This window comes from Danio aesculapii, chromosome 24 (genome assembly GCF_903798145.1).
Source record: "Danio aesculapii chromosome 24, fDanAes4.1, whole genome shotgun sequence".
In the NCBI taxonomy this organism is placed as follows: Eukaryota; Metazoa; Chordata; class Actinopteri; order Cypriniformes; family Danionidae; genus Danio; species Danio aesculapii.
The window spans coordinates 23,520,833-23,540,986 of record NC_079458.1 but is presented as its reverse complement, the minus strand read 5'-3'; the positions used below and the strand labels follow the sequence as shown (position 1 = coordinate 23,540,986).

The 20,154-nt window shown below is 34.8% G+C and overlaps 1 protein-coding gene across 1 annotated transcript in view; it reads left to right on the top strand.

The window, feature by feature from the left end:
* The first annotated feature begins 11,397 nt into the window (after positions 1 to 11,397).
* Positions 11,398 to 20,154, top strand: part of tpk1 (thiamin pyrophosphokinase 1) — a 136,053-nt gene continuing 127,296 nt past the window's right edge. Inside the window, exon 1 of the mRNA XM_056450632.1 lies at positions 11,398 to 11,475. The gene's annotated coding sequence lies outside the window, so the exon portion shown is untranslated. The remainder of the gene's footprint in view (positions 11,476 to 20,154) is intronic.

The window sequence follows — 20,154 nt, the reverse complement described above, 5'->3', positions numbered from 1 at the left end:
AAAAACTCTGACGAAATAAGCATTGATCCCAGAGACCTAAATAAATTCCTGAAACGTCCACGTCACCCTATGCGCACGGTGGAAGAAGTGGCAGCGCAAATGCCGAATTCCACTGTATTTTCAGTGCTAGATGCCAAGAGCTCCTTTTGGCAGATTTCACTAGACCAAAAGTCATCTCTACTCACAACATTCAGTACGCCGTTTGGTAGATTTAGATTTCTTCGAATGCCCTTTGGTATTAACTCAGCCAGCGAAGTTTTTCAGCATGCCATGGAACAGATCTTTGCTGGCTATCCATGTGCAATCATAGTGGATGACATTATAGTGGGTGGACACGGCGAAGAGGAACATGACGAAAATTTAAAGAGAGTGCTGAATCGTGCCCGTGAAGTGAACTTGAGACTGAATCCTCAGAAGTGTAAATTTCGTCTAAGTGAAGTGAGCTATGTGGGCCACATTTTCACAAATAAGGGACTACAAGCAGACCCAGAGAAGACAAAAGCAATCACAGAAATGCAGCCACCAGACAATGTTACTGCATTACAACGTTTCCTGGGTATGATAAATTACCTAGGGAAGTTCATACCGAATCTCAGTGAGCTCTCTGCACCCCTGCGCGAGCTGACCCGTAAAAACACAGAATGGTGCTGGTTTAAACAACATCAGGATGCTTTTGACAATCTAAAGCAAATGATTTCCAGTCCACCTACCCTGAAATACTATGACGTCCAAAAACCTGTCACACTCACCAGTGATGCTTCCCAGTTCGGCCTAGGAGCTGCATGTCTTCAGGAAGGTGCTCCAGTCGCATATGCGTCACGGACACTGACTCAAACAGAAGTGCATTATGCACAGATTGAAAAAGAACTTCTGGCAGTGGTATTTGCATGTGCAAAATTCAATGACTACATTTATGGTAAACAAATTCACATCGAAACAGACCACCAGCCACTGGTAACCATCCTCAACAAGCCCATTTACACAGCGCCGGCCAGACTGCAACATATGATGCTAAGATTGCAGAAATACAACTTCACAATAACATACAAGAAAGGGAAGCAGATGTACCTTGCCGACACGCTATCACGTTCCCCTAGAACAGGCCCAAATGAACCCTATGATGATTCAACTGACTTTAAAGTGATGTCAGTCCAGCATGTTTCATCTCTCAGGCTGAATGAGTTGCGCACTCACACTGCACAGGACCCAGTTCTTCAACGCCTTTGCAGTATTCTCAAATCAGGATGGCCGTGTAGCCAGTCAAAATTGCCTGTAGAAATTCGTGAGTATTTTCCCTTCAGGGATGAGCTCACAGTTGATGAAGACATAATCATGAAGGGACAAAAGCTAGTGGTTCCTGAATCACTACGTAGTGAATATATCACAATCATTCACAGAGGTCACCCTGGCCTTGAGGCAACTAAACGCAGGGCAAGAGGTATTGTTTTCTGGCCTTCTCTGAACAAAGACATTGAAAATCAGGTGCTGTCGTGCTCCATCTGTAACAGTCAGAGGTCCCATCAACAAAAAGAGCCTCTTCACTTACACTACATCCCAGATCTTCCATGGTCCACAGTGGCCACAGATATCTTTGAGTGGAATGGTCAACACTACCTTGCATTAGTTGACTCATATTCGGGATGGTTTGAAATTGATTTGCTTCGGGACATGTCCTCCAGCACAGTGATCACAAAACTCAAAAGGCACTTTTCTGTTCATGGGAGTCCACACAAGGTCCTTTCGGACAACGGCACCCAATTCACAAGTCAACGATTTAAAGAATTTGCTGCAGCTTGGGATTTCACACACATAACCAGTAGCCCAGAATATCCACAAGCTAATGGGCTAGCTGAGAGGGCAGTGCAAAGTGCAAAACAATTAATGGAGAAATCCAAAAGAGATGGATCGGATGTGTTTCAAAACTTGCTCAACATCAGAAATATTTCACGTGACCAGACTCTGGGTTCTCCGGCAGAAAGATTAATGTCTAGGCAGACTCGAACAACGCTACCAATTAGCAAATCCGCCCTTGTGCCAGCCTCGAAAAACAATGTTTCAGTCAAGGAACAACTCTCGAGGAAGAGGCAATATCAAAAGCGATACTATGACAAATCTAGTAAACCACTGCGACCACTTTCCCAAGGTGAAGTAGTGAGACTGGCAACTTCCAAAGGTCATGATCGAATTGGACTTGTTAAAAAACTCTTGAATGAACCAAGGTCATATCTTGTGAAATCAGAAGGAAGAGAATACAGATGAAACCGAAAACACATTCTCCCAGTCACAGAACCACCACCACAACCGTTGGAGCAAAGTGTGATGTCACTTCCTTCCGCTCAGACCTCCTCTGTTGAGTCTAAACACGAACATCCCATTCCAGAGGAAATCAGAGAACATTGCACCTCACAAGAAACCAAGAAGAAACCACTTATTGAACATTCAACAAACGTTGTTCCCAAAACTCCCTACGTGACCAGAGTTGGTCGTCTTTGCAAACCAAACCCAAAATACATGGACTGAGATGAAAAGAGAAAACACTCAATCGCTGAGTAACAATAATCAATGTATAAAAGCTGTTTAATTAATGCTTAAAATCTGTGCTGTTTAAAGTGTTATAGCATTTTTCAGTTCAGTTCAGTTCAGTTTACCTTTTAGAGACATTTCTCAAAAAACTGACATTTTGATTTAGTTTGCTATGCAATAATCTTTGTTAAGAAGAGACCGTCACAGTTAAAGAAGGAGGATGTAGAATATGTGTTCTGTCGCTTTAAATGCTGTTCCTGAAACCTGCTACTGCGCATGTACAACAGTGATATGGCAGAGAGAAAAGCTAACATGTAAAAGTTATGAGAACTGTCTGCGGTGCACAATTAAAAGCTGTTAAACGTTATTATGATCTCCTGGCTCGTCATCTAACATAAAGCTTTAAATAATCTAGCTACTGTTTATCTAACCAATCTTCTGTCTCGCTACAATCCAACTCGCTCTTTAAGGTCTCAAAACTCAGGGCTTCTGGTAGTACCTAGAATAGCAAAGTCGAGTAAAGGAGGTCGAGCCTTCTCCTTTATGGCTCCTAAACTCTGGAATAGCCTTCCTGATAACGTCCGAGGCTCAGACACACTCTCCCAATTCAAAACTAGATTAAAGACCTATCTGTTCAGTAAAGCATACACTTAGTGCACCACTTAGGGGGCTTCCACACAGGTTATGCATCTTGTTGATATACACTGTGAACATCAGCTACGCTATTTATTTTCTTTATTCTCCATTTCCACCTGGGGATACTCCTCCCGAGGCCCTCAGACTATGCAGAGTCACTGATTCGATCCAAGACCAACGACGAGATGATCCCAAGGTTTTTTATATCCTGGACCTGGCCGAATCCTGAGCAACTACTGTGATGGTCATGGAAGAGTGGAGAACATGAGACTGATTCCTGTGACGCTCCAGAGACAGACGAGTCTTCGCTGAGGCCAGCTTCCAGCCTCCGCCACTGAGACTGCAGCTCTGCACAAGACGTTTGGCCAGCGGAGAAATTAAAATGGTCGTGCACAAACTGAGCCTGGTTTCTCTCAAGGTTTTTTTTTCTTCACTTCCGCCTTTAGTGAAGTTTTTTTTTCCCTCTCCGCTGTCGCCACTGGCTTGCATGGTTCGGGATCTGTAGAGCTGCGCATCGTTGGATTTGCTCTTCAGTATTTGGACTCTCAGTAGTGATTATTAAACCACACTGAACTGAGCTCAACTGAACTGAACTTAAACACTACAAACTGAACTACACTGTTCCTATTTACTGTGACCTTTTATGTGAAGCTGCTTTGACACAATCTACATTGTATAAGCGCTATACAAATAAAGGTGAATTGAATTGAATTGAATTGAAGTAAACAGGATGTGACATGATTGGATTTAGACCTGCTGCCTTCACACTTCCAAAATTTCAATTTTCAGCTGCAAGTTTTGTTTTTTAATGAATCGACAGACTGAATGATTCAGTGATTGACTCATTAAGTTGGTTGTTTCTTGAATCTGTGTTTTAATTGAATAAGTCAATTAATCATCATTTTGTTCACTCAAAAAAAGATTTGTTTCTGAATTTAACTTTAATATCGTTTACAACTAAAAACAGCTTTACAGGATAATTGTGTTTTAATGACTTTCTCCTGCTCATGCACTCAAAAACATCACCCCTTCACACTAGTATATTTCCCACAATGTTTAAGCAGGCCTTCTACTTCATAAGAAACCTACTACAAACATTTTTTGGAAAACTACAGACTAGTATCTCTAATTCTGTCCATTGCTAAAATACAACCAGGTATTTTTCTTTCTTATAAATAACAACTTCCTGGACAGCAAACAGTCTGGTTTCAGAGGTGGGCATTGAACACAAACTGACCAGCTCTTGCAGATGCTGAAGCCCTGAGATTGGCAAAAGCAGCTTTCAGATCTTCGGTACTCAACCTGTCTGCTGCATTTGACACTGTTAACCATCAAATCCTCCTATCATGACAAAGGCCATCTCAGGAACTTGTAGGGGCAAGGCAATGTGTCTAAATCGCAGTATCTTGCCACTGGAGTGCCTCAGGGCTGATAGCTTGGACCACTTATCTTCTCTATCTAAATGGCATAACTAAGATCTGTATTACTGTATTCTGATGACAGTGCTCTACCTCTCATTCTGGTCTGATGACCTGACAATGGCTCTATATACTATACATCAGGTACAATTGATTGTACCTGATTGATTATGATTCTGTGTTTTGATGAAATCGGCTGAGTAAATAATTTCTAGATCTACCAGCATAGCAATGTTTGATGCTGTATATCTGTTAATTAGGGGCCAATAGGTGTGTAGGCACCTATTGTATCAATTCCAGTTCTTCTTCTTTTTCTTCTTCTTCTTCTTCTTCTTCTTCTTCTTCTTCTTCTTCTTCTTCTTCTGTTGCTGCACTGGGAGTTAATGACAGCCCTATGAACCTTTTGTGGCATTTGCGCAAACTTTGGCACACTGGTAGAGGACAGTCTGCTCACAACAAATTTGTCCGAAGTTTTCCTTATGTTTATCTTTATTACTTTTTACCCCAATGGGCTATAGTTAAAATTAATTTTTCCTTGACTCAAGCCAATTCAAATGCACCCTATGATGTAATGAAAAGTTTTTCGCTATTTCAAATTGCTTGCAATTAGACTTGCGTAACGGTTTTTGTTTACTGCATCGGCAAATGTGATCGCACGATGCCAAACTACATCTGAGGCTGTAACACCAAATTTGAGGTCTGTCATTGCTGCCTTACACAGACCACACCATAATAATTTGGTGACAGCGCCACCTACTGTATGGGTCAACCATTATAAAACATTCATTAGCCATTATTAATAAAAATTACAAATTTGGTAATAACATTTGACTGCATATGCTCATTTTGATGAAATTGGTCTCAAATTATTCCTTGGGTCATGCCGACAACATAGATACCAATTATGCCATAATCTACCAAACTTCCTGTCCGCCCTTTAGATTTTGTTCAAACCACTCTTTTTTACCTCCTCCTAGACCATTGATCCAATCCAAGACCTGACGTTGACCAAACTATGTCCATTTGCAACACCTTCTGGGTAAAATTGACAACCAATTAAATTCTATCTATAGAAATCATACATATTTTATCAAATAACTTTTGAATAGTTGAATAGTTTTGTCTATTGTCATTCTCTTTTTCTCTGCACAGTACATTTACCGTACCATAATAATGTTCTGCATCTTAACTGCATTTTTACTTGTATATTTGATTTGAATGAATATCCTCTATAATTTTGCATTGCTTTAAAAGCCTCATATTGTTTGTCTGGGAAAAAATATCTCAAAATATTTCCAGTTGGCAGAGGTTAACCTTGGCTAACAGAGCCTTAAGCCCTGTTATTAATACATTAATCAAACACTTAAGAACTTAAGTGACATGATTTTAGGTTTTTTACTCTACATAAAGCTGATACACATAATCATACATTATTTATTTCTGAAGAATTTATTATTTAGAAGAATGCTAACATAATACAATACCCGTAGAAATCTGGTAGACCTTCAACTATATCTGACAGACAGATAAAAGCATCTTTTCCAGCAAAAAAAAAAAAAAAAAAGAGTAAATTTGACAACTGAGAGCTTTCAATAAATCATTCAAAAGAAAACACTGAGATTCTCTAAGATTCAGAGGTCAGAAATTGGCTGACATGAATGACTGAAGCTTTTTTTGGTGGTCTTGTCCTTGCTGTGTGTTTTGTTTACATGCTTTGTGCCTCAGGTCATTTTAGTGACAAGCTCCACATGCTCCTTTGAACTCTCTGTTTCTAAAATACATATTTTTTGAGTACCATAACAACCAAAAACATTGGTATCAGACTGTTAGCAGGGAATTTTCAGGTATATACAGTTATTTTCATTTCTTTATATTTGTTTTAATACTGTGTGTTGTTACCTGGATGATCAATGACTGTTATTACTGTTTTGTTGTTTTTGGCTTGAACAATCCATAGTTGTTCAGTGAAGTCCTCCAGCATCATTTGTGGATTTGAAGTATATGATTTTAAGAATTATCTTTTTACATGCTCTTACAAAAGGTGAAAACATCTACTGATTATTAATATAGAAACATGATACGTTAATATCCAGTAGGGGTAATCTTTGGAACAGGATAACAATGATGATGATGATGATCACATTTTTTATTGTTCAAAAGTCATGTCTTTTTATGTAGCACTGCTCCTTAGAAGTTAAAAATACTTACATTTAACAGATGCCAAAACAAGATGATACAGCTGATAAAAACTGTTTATGTGAACATCTGCAATTTTAGTTTAGCCCACTGAAGGTGGACCCGTTCAATACCTGGATGGGAGACCACATGGGAAAGCTAGGTTGCTACCGGAATTGGTGTTAGTGAGACAAGCAGGGGGCACTCAACCTGCAGTCTGTGTGAGTCCTAACGCACAAGTATATTATTTGGAACTCTATACTGCTCAGTGAGCACCATCTTTCGAATAAGACATTAAACCGAGGTCCTGACTCTCTGTCGTTGTTAAAAATGCCATCCTGGCCAAATAAATGAATTTAGGAATGAATGAATAAATAAATAAACAAACAAAAAGACTGAAAAACATTTTTTTTTGATGTTGTTATACTATTTGTGCATTATTGTCATCTCATTGTATTTATGTTTGCAATGTATATAATTGCTTGAGTAAAATAAGTTTTTACAAGGTTTTTCAGTTATTTAAGAGAAACTAGGAAAAAACTAGAGCAAATCAGATCGGACAAATACACCCATTTTGAAAGTAATTTAGGGTGGGCATCTTTGAAACAACAGAAAAGAAATGTTCACATGTGACATTGCATCCAAGACAAAATGGTAATTATTTTATATTTTATTTATTGAACCTTACAAAAAAAATCTAAAGCAGGGATGCCAAAACCTTTTAGTATGAAGGGCAAAAAACCAAATATCACCGAGAGCCATGGGCCAAAGGAAAATATACCAAAATATTTTACATTAAAGTTGTCATTGGTTATTTCCTAATTTATTTCATATGATTTAAAAGTAAATAGAAAACATTACTTTAAACCGTATCAACTAACGCAACATAACTTTTTAAATGAGAACTAACTGCAATAAAAACATAAACAATCACATTTATAACACAGTGAAGTTCAATGCTGAATACACTAGTCAAGCAGAATCTAATTTTGGCCACAAAAGTCTCTGCATTGTCATGTATGAAGGCCTATATTTAAACAAAATCTGATAAATTTACACAATTTAATTGAAACATTTCATTTCAGTAAGCTTTAAACAATAAAACAAATAAAGGGTTACATTAAATTTGGATTGACAATTTCGAAACATTGGCATCATTCTCCCTCTCTTCTCAGATGGGATGGTGGGCCAAATCAAAAGTTACCATGGGTCATATTTGGCCCGCGGGCTGTAGTTTGGGCATCACTGCTCTAAAGGCTGCAAAAAAAGATCTGCTTGTCATACCTCTGTTTATGACACTTTTATCTGATGCTAAAACTGTTGTTGGACAAAGTCATGCTTTCATCTAGATTGTAATTAGCTTTATCTGGAAGCCATTGCCCAGAGAAACCAATGGCAAATTGAGGCCAGTTGTTGAAGATAAAGGATTTGATCTTATCGCCCAGCAAATTTAAGCACGTGGTGCATGCAATACAGAATGACAAGAGAGATTCACAGAGAGGTTGGATAACTGCAGCAGCAAAAATAATAATGTTAATAATAACACATTGCACTCACTGACCAGAGCATTTGATTGAACATTTTAGAGTTACCAGTAATAAAAGTTACAAGGGCACGTCAATGATACAGCACTGTTATTGTTCCAAAACCGAGAAATGCTTTCTTAATCATGTATCGGAGACGCACATACCCCAGAAAAACTTCTTCACTGGAGTTCTGTGACTCCAATGATCTAGTTATGGTTATCTGTTTCTCGCCAGGCAGGACGTATCAATGTGTACGAAATGGCAGGCAACTCCAAGGATACAAGCTTTTGCTTTTCTTACCAGCTTGTCTCAGGAAATCGGCCTTATCAGTCCTGCCCAAGCTGTTATACAGCAGAATAATTTTACAGCCGGCTGAGAAAGCCTTGGCGACCCTGGATCATGTGCTGCGCAGGCAAAATTTAACCTTGGTGTCCCTTATCAAATTAGAACTGCCTTTTGTTTACCACCGGCTGACAGAAAGCCATATTTGTGACAGGCTGTTTTCTCATGGTGAGGCCAAGCGGCAGTGGAGTCATTGATGGATAATTTATGATTTATGTATATGTGACAAAAAGGACTGCTATTTGTATGCCTCTGACATGAGACCAGCCTCTGGAGACCATGAGCTTTTTTTTTTGTTTGTGATGTGTTATACTAAAGGTTTGAGTGCTGTTTGGAGGTCGTGACTTCAATTTCTCTTTTGAAAATGTGAGTATGGTGTTGGAAATTTGTTTTAGAACCCTGGCAGATCAAGACTGTATTCTCATAATGTAAGGATAGATGATTATTAATGTAAAATAAAGGCCTGGAAGTTTGATTTAGTCTTGTATCAGTTGCTTTGGAGATACTTTATTACTATTGTTAGACATATATTTAAGGCTGTGACTGAGCAATTTGAAAGAAGGAAGATAATACAAAACATTTATAACGTCTGCACTGTTTAACTGTAGCCCTTTTGTAATAATAATATAATAATCATGTGAAAAATATGGCACTATGTATGCTATGGACAGCTATGGCATGTATTTCACCTGCTATATATTAAATTAATTTGCATTTCACTTATAGATACAAACTGTTTATTAAGTATACTCAAAGTGTTTATCATTGTGTGTCTTCTCCTTTACATTTCTATGGACACTTAAGTTTTAATATCCTGTTTTGCTCCCCCATCTTCCCTTGCACTGATTGCACATGGGAGAGGTGGGTTTCTGCTAAGCTCTATTAATCGTATATCTTATATGTTTATTTTTCCCCCATTTTTTGTTTAATGGAGAGCAGATTTTTTCAACACATTTCTAAACATAATAGTTTTAATAACTCATTTCTAATAACTGATGTATTTTATCTTTGCCATGATGACAGTAAATAATTTTTGAACAGATATTTTTCAAGATATTTAAAGGCTTAACTAGGTTCATTAGGTAGACTAGAAAAGTTGGGGTAATTAGGCAAATCATTGTATAATAATGGCTTGTTCTTCAGACAATCGAAAATATATAGCTTAAAGGGGCTAATAATTTTGACCTTAAAATGTTTTTTAAAAAATTAAAAACTGGTTTATTCTAGCCAAAATAAAAAAAAATAAGACTTTCTCCAGAAGAAAATAATATTATCAGAAATACTGTGAAAATTTCCTTGCTCTGTTAAATCATTTGGGAAATATTTAAAAAATAAAAAAATTCTGACTTCAACTGTGTGTGTATATGTATACATATACATACAGTTGGAATCAGAATTATAAGCCCCCCTTTTAATTATTTTTTTTTTTTTAAATTGTTCCCAAATGATGTTTAACAGAGCAAGGAAATTTTCACAGTATGTCTGATAATATTTTTCCTTCTAGAGAAAGTCTTATTTGTTTAATTTCGGCTAGAATAAAAGCAGTTTTTAATTTTTTAAAAAACATTTTAAGGTCAAAATTATTAGCCACTTTAAGCTATATTTTTATTCGATAGTCTACAGAACAAACCATCATTACACAATAACTTGCCTAATTACCCTAACCTGCCTAGTTAACCTAATTAACCTAGTTAAGTCTTTAAATGTCACTTTAAACTGTATAGAAGTGTCTTGAAAAATATCTAGTGAAATATTATTTACTGTCATCATGGCAAAGATTAAATAAATCAGTTATTAGAGATGAGTTATTAAAACTATTATGTTTAGAAATGTGCTGAAAAAAATCTGCTCTCTATTAAACAGAAATTTGGGGAAAAATAAACAGGGGGGCCAATAATTCAGGGTGGCTAATAATTATGACATCAACTGTATTTATAATGAGGCTTTGATTTATTTTTGTCTCATGAATGCATGTGAGTGTTGAATGCATTGCATTCTTCCTTTAACAATAAAGCTAGGGCAAAGACACACTGGAAAATCAATGCTTTGTGTTATCAGGTATGTTTTGTCACTCATTGTTAGCTTGATTTTGTTTGATTTCTATCCCTTGCGTTCCTATGGCCTTCTTGCACTAATTGCACATTGGAGAGAAAAGCTAAAATGTCAAAAACACACTGTATATTACATTTTAATCTGCTGCTCTCGATGTAAAGATGTAAACTGATCACTCGGTGTAAATCAGTGTAAGTTTGTCTAGTTGTTATTTATTTATTTAAATAGTATATATATATATATATATATATATATATATATATATATATATATATATATATATATATATATATATATATATATATATATATGTATGTGTGTGTGTGTGTGCGTGTGCGTGTGTGTAATTTTTTTTATTATCTATCTATCTATCTATCTATCTATCTATCTATCTATCTATCTATCTATCTATCTATCTATCTATCTATCTATCTATCTATCTATCTATCTATCTGTCTGTCTGTCTGTCTGTCTGTCTGTCTGTCTGTCTGTCTGTCTGTCTGCCTGCCTGCCTGCCTGCCTGTCTGTCTGTCTGTCTGTGATTTTTATTGTGTCCGGTAATTTATGTAATTGGTTTATTTAATCTTATGTTTCTATTTTTATCATTATTTTTTATTACTGATCTCTCGTTCACTCTCTCGTCGATATCTGTTTGCCCGTTGAGGAATTAGTGTAAGTGTTCAGTCCACCTCTAGATGTCGCTGTAACAAACCCCAGACTATGATCTTTAGCTCGAACGCTTGTCTTCGGCACTCGTTGACAGCAAACAGGACACACGCTGCTGAAGAAGACTCATTCACAGAGTAAGTACACTACATATACTGTACACATGTTATGTCTGTTCATTTAGTGGTCTCACAATTTAGAAGGTGATTTTGAGCATCATCTGCGCGTCAAAAGTCAAATTCAAGCTTTTCCACACGGCCGCCGAACGCGAGTGTTATTTTAAGAATGCTGCCTAGTTAGTCAGCTTTGAAGGTTTTGTGACACAATCAAGCTGTCAAGCGTTCAGTCAGTGTTTGTCGCTGAATTCGCTGTACTTTTGATTACATTTTTTAGCTTAAAGTCAGATTTATAAGCAAACTATTTCTCTTTGTTCGTCTGTCTAGTCTTTGTGATACAATAATGACTTTTCGATACATTTAGAGGATTACTTTGAGGGACTCAAGTGTGAAAAATTTATGAAGTATTGAGCTGTGTTAGAATTGGAGTGAAATTGTACCAGCGCTGAAAGCTTCAGATAATGATGTTTGACATTCATTAAAAATACATTCGGTCTCCGTAGAAGCACTTGCTGTGTGATTTACTTGTGCATATAATGAGGGAGTTATTAAAGTTTGTAAACTGTAATTTGGGCACTCAACCTTAGAATAAACTCTGGCTCTTCTTTAAAGTACAACAAGAACTAATGTCAAGCAGAGAATTTCCCCAGACTAAGTCAGAAAGCCTTGAAATTTCAGTCAATAGAACTAATTACGAAAACACCCAGAGGGGAAGAACTACACAACGAGGGCCAAATTAATTAAAGACACAATGGAGGAAAGAAAGAACTTACTTCAGCCATTGACAGGGCTGATTTTTTAACTGTACTAGCAGTCCAAAGCGCACTTCTGCAACCCTGTGTTGTGAAGATAATTGTGAATTGTTTACCCTGAGAATCACCTTTAAACTGTGCTAAATGCATCAACAATTTAGTAATAGTAATTACAATTATTCCATCTGTTTCATACACTATGTGCGAATGTATCTTTTTTTAGAAGCAACTAATACAACATACACAGATGTATGACTTTTTTTTCTGGAGCCTGAAGAGAAAATAAGGAGAAAGTGGACTGGTATAACTTTTAATGCCATTTACAATAAACTGAATTGTCAGGCTTCAAAAATGACTAAAAGGATCATTAAAACAGTCCAGATGACTTATACTTAGGGCCAGACGGAATCTGCTGACATTTATTTGCTATTTCTGTGCAGAATTTTGTTAAAAATCTGCGGATTTATGCGGAATGATTTTGGGAGTATCATAACTAAAACCTTAATATATGAAATAAAAAGAAATACATTTTAACTTGTATTTAATGTTTACAATGCTAATGAAATTAGATCCACTTTATCGGGTAAACAAAGCAAGTCTCTTGAATAATATCTCTACTAAAAGACAGAAAATATTACTTTACAAACCATATTGTAAATAAATCAAATAAATATTTTCATATTAATCAATAATATTACTGTAATTAATTTAAAAACTGAATAAATTAAAATTTACACACATTTACAAAAGTAAATAAACAGAATCAACAATGGGCTAAAAATCTGTGAAAATCGGTGGAATTCTGCATGCGCAGATTCCGTGTCTGCCTACATTCCAAGTATATTGAAATCATCTGATAATTTGCTTTGAGAAATAGGCTGAATTTTCTGAGACTGCATCTGTGCAAGAAATGAATCGCCTGTTCTCTATACTCAATAGCTACTTGTTCAGATTTATAAACATGCTTGTGATTGCTTTACAGTTTATGTCATATGTTGTGTCTACTATCAAATATAACCTAAATCTGCAGTAGTTCTGTATTCTAAAAAAAAATTTATCATTGTATTATTTCCATACAGGCATAATACAGTAATGTTTTAAATACATTGCTGCTATGTTTATGGTTACAGTTTTTACTTGAGCAAAAGTAGTGTGATTATTTCTAACAATAAAAGTAGAAGACTTCACAATACAATGTTTACATGACATGAGCAATATATTTGCTCCTGGTTGTTTTTCTTTGTATTAGTTTGACTTTTGTTTTCCTAAGGCTAAGATAAAAAAAATCACAACATATTTATTTATATTTAATTAATTTTTTTATTTATTTATTGATTTCAGTACATCCTTCAGAGTTAATATTTTCTTTTATGAATGCAATTATTTTCGATACTTTGCATGCAGTAAAGGCTTTTATTTTGACATCTTTGTGTTGAGTCATTGGCAACTTAAAGGGGACCTATTCTGCCCCTTTTTACAAGAAATAAAATATGTTCCTAGAGCATGTATGTGAATTTCAACTCAAAATAACCCATACATTTTTTTATAACTCTTTGAAACTGCTAAACACAGCTAGTGTTTTTCTGCTAATGATAAACTTCTGGTAAAAGGTTTACTATATGTTTCTATTTTCAAGTTCAGAAGGTTTTTTTACAGCATCGATGTTGTAATGTAATTAAAATAGTATCAGTCAAATACAAATACAATTAAAACATTAATTTGGTTGTAGAAGTGTAAAAAGTGATAAGCCATGTAAACTCAAGTGCCGTCAGTAACAACAGGCTAGTGCAGAAACTCCATTGAAAGTACTGGGGTAAAATACATTTCCATATTTTAAAGACATAATTCGGAAAAATGGAATTTATTGCAGTTCATCTTGTCCGGTCTGAGACCCACTTTATTTCTAAATCAATCAGGCAGTGAAGATCACACTATTTTAAACGAATTCATTTTGTAATGGTGCGACAGTTCACTGGAAACACTTGGGCTGGCTGACTGAAAATTAAAAGTCTGTGAATATAACTGATTGTGACGTTTTGGTGACTGTTGCTTAAAATTCATATGAGATTGTGCTCTTTTTCAAAAGAGGGTGGAGCTACTAACACCTACTGTGCACACCAGCATACTGTAGCTGCATATTTAAAACATCTCAGAAGTCGGAAGTCTATGAAGATTATAGTGTTCGTTTGTGCATCCTAAAACGCCACATTTATAATGCCTCTTAGTCACTGACATTATCTTTAGCGGGTACGGTGTGAAAACTCTAATGGCAGATGGCTGCTTCTCACTCAGGGCTGTTTATGCTAATGAAGAAGAGATTAGGTCACTAATATGTGGGGCTTTCCCCCTTTGACTGAAGAATGTCAATCAAAGTGCTTATGCAAACTGTTTTTATGAAGTGTGATTTTAAAAAAATAGAAAAAAATTTTACCATTAGATGCTGGCAATATTCACACACTGTTGCCACATAACTGTATTTAAACCCCTTATAAAATAATTTTTGCTAAATAGATCCTCTTAAAATCACTTAAACTAGTGGTATCTAGTTTCTCCGCACAAATAATTTTGTTTTCTCTTTAGACATTGCTGCACATTTTTGAAACAGCCTTCCACAAATAACAGAAAAAGATTCAATTTACATCTTAGTGTAATTGCATTGATGACATATCTTTAAAGAAAGCTTGTAAATGTCAGAATAATGGGGTATGTGCAGACAAACTTCAGCCAGCACCAGGGCTTCCACTTAATTGACATCCCATACAAAAATCGCAGCGTTTAAGATCTGATTTCTTTTAAAAACAGTGATCTGCCAGGCTAAAAAATGGTATAAAGTCGATATTAGACCAAACAAGAAGCACTGCTTTATATTTTTCAGTGCCATGTCTTTGAAACATGGAAATTAATTTTATCCCAGTATTCTCAATGGAATTTCTGCAGCTAATGACTGCGCCTGCGTTTAAACGGTCTTTTCCCTCTTTTTACGCTTTAACAAACAAACGGACACGTAAATCTATTTAACTGATTATATTTGATTTACATTACAACATTGATGCTGTAAAATGAACCTTATGAAATTAAAAATAATCATATATAGCTTTTACCAGAAGTTTGTCAAACACTAGCTGTGCATATAGCCCATTGTAACCAGTTTATCCTGTGCATATAGCCCATTGCTGACCAGTTTATGTTAAGCAAATAAATGACTATTCAAAAACATGTAAATGTATGCATTATTTTACTCTATATATGAAAGTTATTTTTATAATGAAAAATAATGAGACTTTAGTGTTTACATATTTAGTTTTAGTTTGTTTTTTTGTCTCTTGATCAGATTATTTCAGGTCAGCACCAGCCCTTTCAATTTAAATTTAATTTGGACCGAGCTCAATTGGATTGATTGAGGTGTTTACATGAAGGCTGCTCAGCATGATTGAGCCATCAATCCGATTATAAATAGATCATTTGGGTGCATGCAAATGTAGCTATTGTGACTAAGACCTACGTTCGTCACATAAAACTATTCAATTGCTTCAGAATAATAAAACGCATGAGTCAGATGAACCAATTCTTCTGGTACATGTATCCTCTTGAAGCAGTAAGCTCGATCCTCCTTTAATTGTAACTGCATGGAAAAAAGAACAAATCCTTAATCAAACCATATCTTTTTATGTTTATATTTGAAGTCAGTTGATAAAAGAAAGTCAGGCAGGTTTAATATGACATAAAGCTGAATAAATAATTAAAAAATACACTGCGCGTCTCAAAAAAAAAAAAACGTTTTTAAATAAGCAACCATTTAAGAGTCAGATTTTTAATGAAATATGTGACATTTGATATTGAGTATTGCAATTAAAGATATTTTTATTCAACATTTCCCTAGAGAAATGTAATGTTAATCAGTTTTAAAATAAATAATTGTATGTTCCCTAAGTAATGCATGCTTGTGGTTTTTAAACAAGCTCATCAGATGATGTATCATGTGGTCATATTCCAAGATGGCAATGCAAAAATTCATCCAACTCCAACTGACTGAAGCCCCACTGACGTCTTTGAGATGTGCTGGAGACAGTCAATGTTATAGAGTATTTTGGCCAAAAATAAACTTTAAATGGAAAGAAACTTTGTATTAGTTTGTTGAAACAAAAAACATGTGAAATGTACACTCTAATAAAGTCTAAAGATAGACCTGATAAGAAACAGCTCTGTGAAGTCTACTCTATATATCCCAAAGGTGTTCAGAGGAGTTCAGTTTAATTGCCAGTCAATTCATGTGCATAAATGTAGCCTGCTTTCACGACCATGGAATACATCTTCCTGTGTGTTTGTTTAAGAAATAAAAAAGCTGCAGACTACATCAGTTAAGTCTGTCAGTTAAGTCTGTCTTCCTTTTGAACTATGCCCCTCACTGACTCTTTTGCCCCCCAATACACCCCCCACACTCCTCTAACTTATACTCCTCACAATCACTGCACTATTTAACACTTGCACATTTAAAGTTTGCACATATTCATTGCACTGATTCACTTATTTGAACTGGACATACCCACTGCACATGGACATTTGTAATTATGTTCATCTGTCTGCACACTTCTGCTATTAATAGCATCCTGTACATATATTCATTTATTGTAAATCTGTCCATAGCTAATACAACCTGTATATAATGTTCATAGTACATCCATCTGTAAATATTACCATAGTTTTTCTATAACTGCACTTTATAACTTATACCTGTATCCTGCACTTGCTGCTATTGCACTGCTGGTTAGACCGAAACTGCATTTCGTTGCCTTGTACTTGTACGTGTGTAATGACAATAAAGTTGAATCTAATCTAAAAGAATAGCCAAACATTTAACAAGCCAGAATGACAATAATCACTGCAATAAAGAACCAATGCGTTTTCTTACGTAAATGCAAACTATATTTTTGCTTAAATCACCATTTAATGTGATAGTTCATCAAAAAAATAAATTAATAAATAAATAAATAAAAATTGTATCATCATTTAGTAACCAACAAGTTATTTATACTAGGAAGTATATCTATAATATAGATATAAAGCTTTTGTTCCAACAATTGGTGAGAGAATTTTATAACCTCAGAATTATTATTATTTTTTAAATATCTACAGTTAAAAAGTTTTATACATTAAGAAATTAAAACTCTTTCAAAAATATAATTATCTGTCATAGAAGATCACACTTTAAACCATTTAAGAGATAGGGAAAATCTATCAATGTTTTATAATATACTTTTATAGGGATCAAGAAGATAACTCCTTATCCTACTTATCAGCATTGAAAATTGATCTTCAAGAAGACATATATAAATATGTTTATTTGCCTAAAATAATAGTATTAACACAAGTTGTAAATTACTGCATTATAATTAAATCTTACGAATTTACATTACCAGCTAAACTGCATGGATTTAACCCAAATATTCCTGATAGTTGTACAAAATGCAATGAAGAAGTGGGGACCCTTTATCGTTGTGTATGGAAGTGCAATGAGATACAAATATTTTGGGAAGAGTTCCTTATCACAACGGGTAAATTAATTAAAGAGATAACACATTTGGTTCCCAACTTATGTTTATTTCATATATATATATACAATGTAAACGTGGATCTGAACACAAGCAAATGCAAACTGTTAGATTTTAGTTTACTCCAAGCGAAGCGTGATATCGCTTTAAATTGGAAAAAAAAAATGTAATGGCCATCCTGTGGCCAGTGGATTAAAGAAATGATTAACAGTCTTGCTCTGGAGAAGCCGACATACACTGTTAAAGGAAAATTACCAGATTTTTAAAAATAAAATATCTACCCCCTTTTAACACTTTCTTAACCAGGTGGACCATGCAATATTTTTTGATGTTTGAGCTTTCAAACCCTTGTTGGTGTCTTATTGTATTGTTCTGATGTCTTGCACTGGAAAGCTGTGAAATGCAAGGTACAAACTTGTACTGAACATTGCTATTATTTATTTATTTTTTAATTATGTACTGTCACAATTTGAATTTAAGTAACTTATTTACATATTTATTTTCACCATTTAAACCATTAGTCTTTTTATGGACCTATTTATTTGTTTATTTATTTATTTATTTTAATCATTATTTTTTATGTATTTTGTTCTGTTGTTCAAACAAAACCCAATATATATATATATATATATATATATATATATATATATATATATATATATTGGAAAAAAAAACAATGACAAGTTGTTCCAAAACAATTGAACAATTGACAGTTTTTTTTTTTTCTGTTGAACAGAACAAGCAGAGATTTGGTAAAGCCCTTTGCTGTAATGGGTTTCATTATTTAGTAAAAAAAAAAATTACATTTTCTGTTAATTTACTCAACCTTGAGAAATTCAAGGTATAGATGTTTTTTTCTTCAGTTGAACAATAAAGACGATTTTAGAGTTTTGTGGTGAACTAGAACTACCAGACTTTAGCAGTCATTATGACCGTCACTCTAAAAATTGCTGGGTTGTCATAACCCAATGTTGAGTTGTCCATATTTGACCCAACACTGGGTTACAACAACCCAGCATTTTTTAGAATATACTAGATTCCACTGAATGTCACTTTTGTCAGATCATATTTACATTTAAAAATTCTAGGTTTTATGAAACCTTGAATGTCTGTCGTTATATTTTTCTTTTTTTTTTTTTTTGCAATCTATTTTATATATTACTTTAGAGCTGCTGCCTCTGAAGGTGTGTGCCTTTGTGTCTGGCAAGCAAAGTTATATCACCACAGCCTAAATGCCAGCAAATATGTATTAAAGTAGTATATTTAAGTACATAAAAAATCTGTTGTGGATTTTATTTATATCTTTTTTTTTCACATATTTTTAATTTTGGATTTACTGGAAACAATATTATGCAACAACAACTGAAACTGATTTTTTATGTCAAGATGGGCAATAATAATCTTCAGGACATAAAACTAAAAACTGAATTAAAGTGAAAATGTATTAGTTCACCTGGAACCACAGCACCTGTAATTGTAGCATATTGCAGCAAATATTTAATAAAAATCATAAAAATCCATTTAAATGCACAGTAGAACTTTATGCAACTACTCTGTAGAACTACTCTGCAATGCTGTATTTAATGTGTATTATCAATTTGATAGTTTGCCCACTCAAGGTAGAAGTACTTACAACTCGTTTGTGTTTTGTAATTTCAAGAATAAAATTTACTAGGGCTTATTCTCTTAATGAGTTATGGGTGTGTTTTAAAAATAAACCAATCAGAGTCTCATTCCCTTTAAGAGTCAGTTGCGTTGTGCCATGGCACATTTGCTGTTTACATGGCAGACTTTGTAAGTGTAAAAACTGAATGCCTTACTAGCGAGAAAACAGTTAAGAACGAGCCTCCTCCAATTGGCCTTTACTTTCACTTTCTCTTTCTCTCTTTCGTGGATAAGGAAACAGTGTTGTAGCCTACACTCCACTGAAGTAATCCATTAGCCTAATAATGACGAAGTGTGGAGTTATATCCAAACACGCATAGTATGCCGCATAGGATCTAAAACCTGACAGGTGGACAAATCTAAGCTTGTTTTAATAAAACAAATATAAATATGCATATAATAAATAGTACTAATAATAATAACATTAAACAAAAGCAAGTGAATAAACTGAAAAAAATCCCCAGAGAAGAAGAAGGCATGGAGGCAGTGGTTTGTATATTTATGTAGAAAATAATAATTTTTGTAATATTTTAATCCTTTAATTCTTTTTCATTTGTAAATACATTTGCATATTGCTGAACATCCTGCATGTTTTAAAGATTGTATAAGCGAGGCACACCACTAACGGGCTCTGCGCTGGACTTTCAGCTGGCCTATTGCATAGTCTATTTTAGTTCCTCAAAATAGCAACACACCAACAATGCGCCTTAACACATCTCTGTTCTAGACCGGAA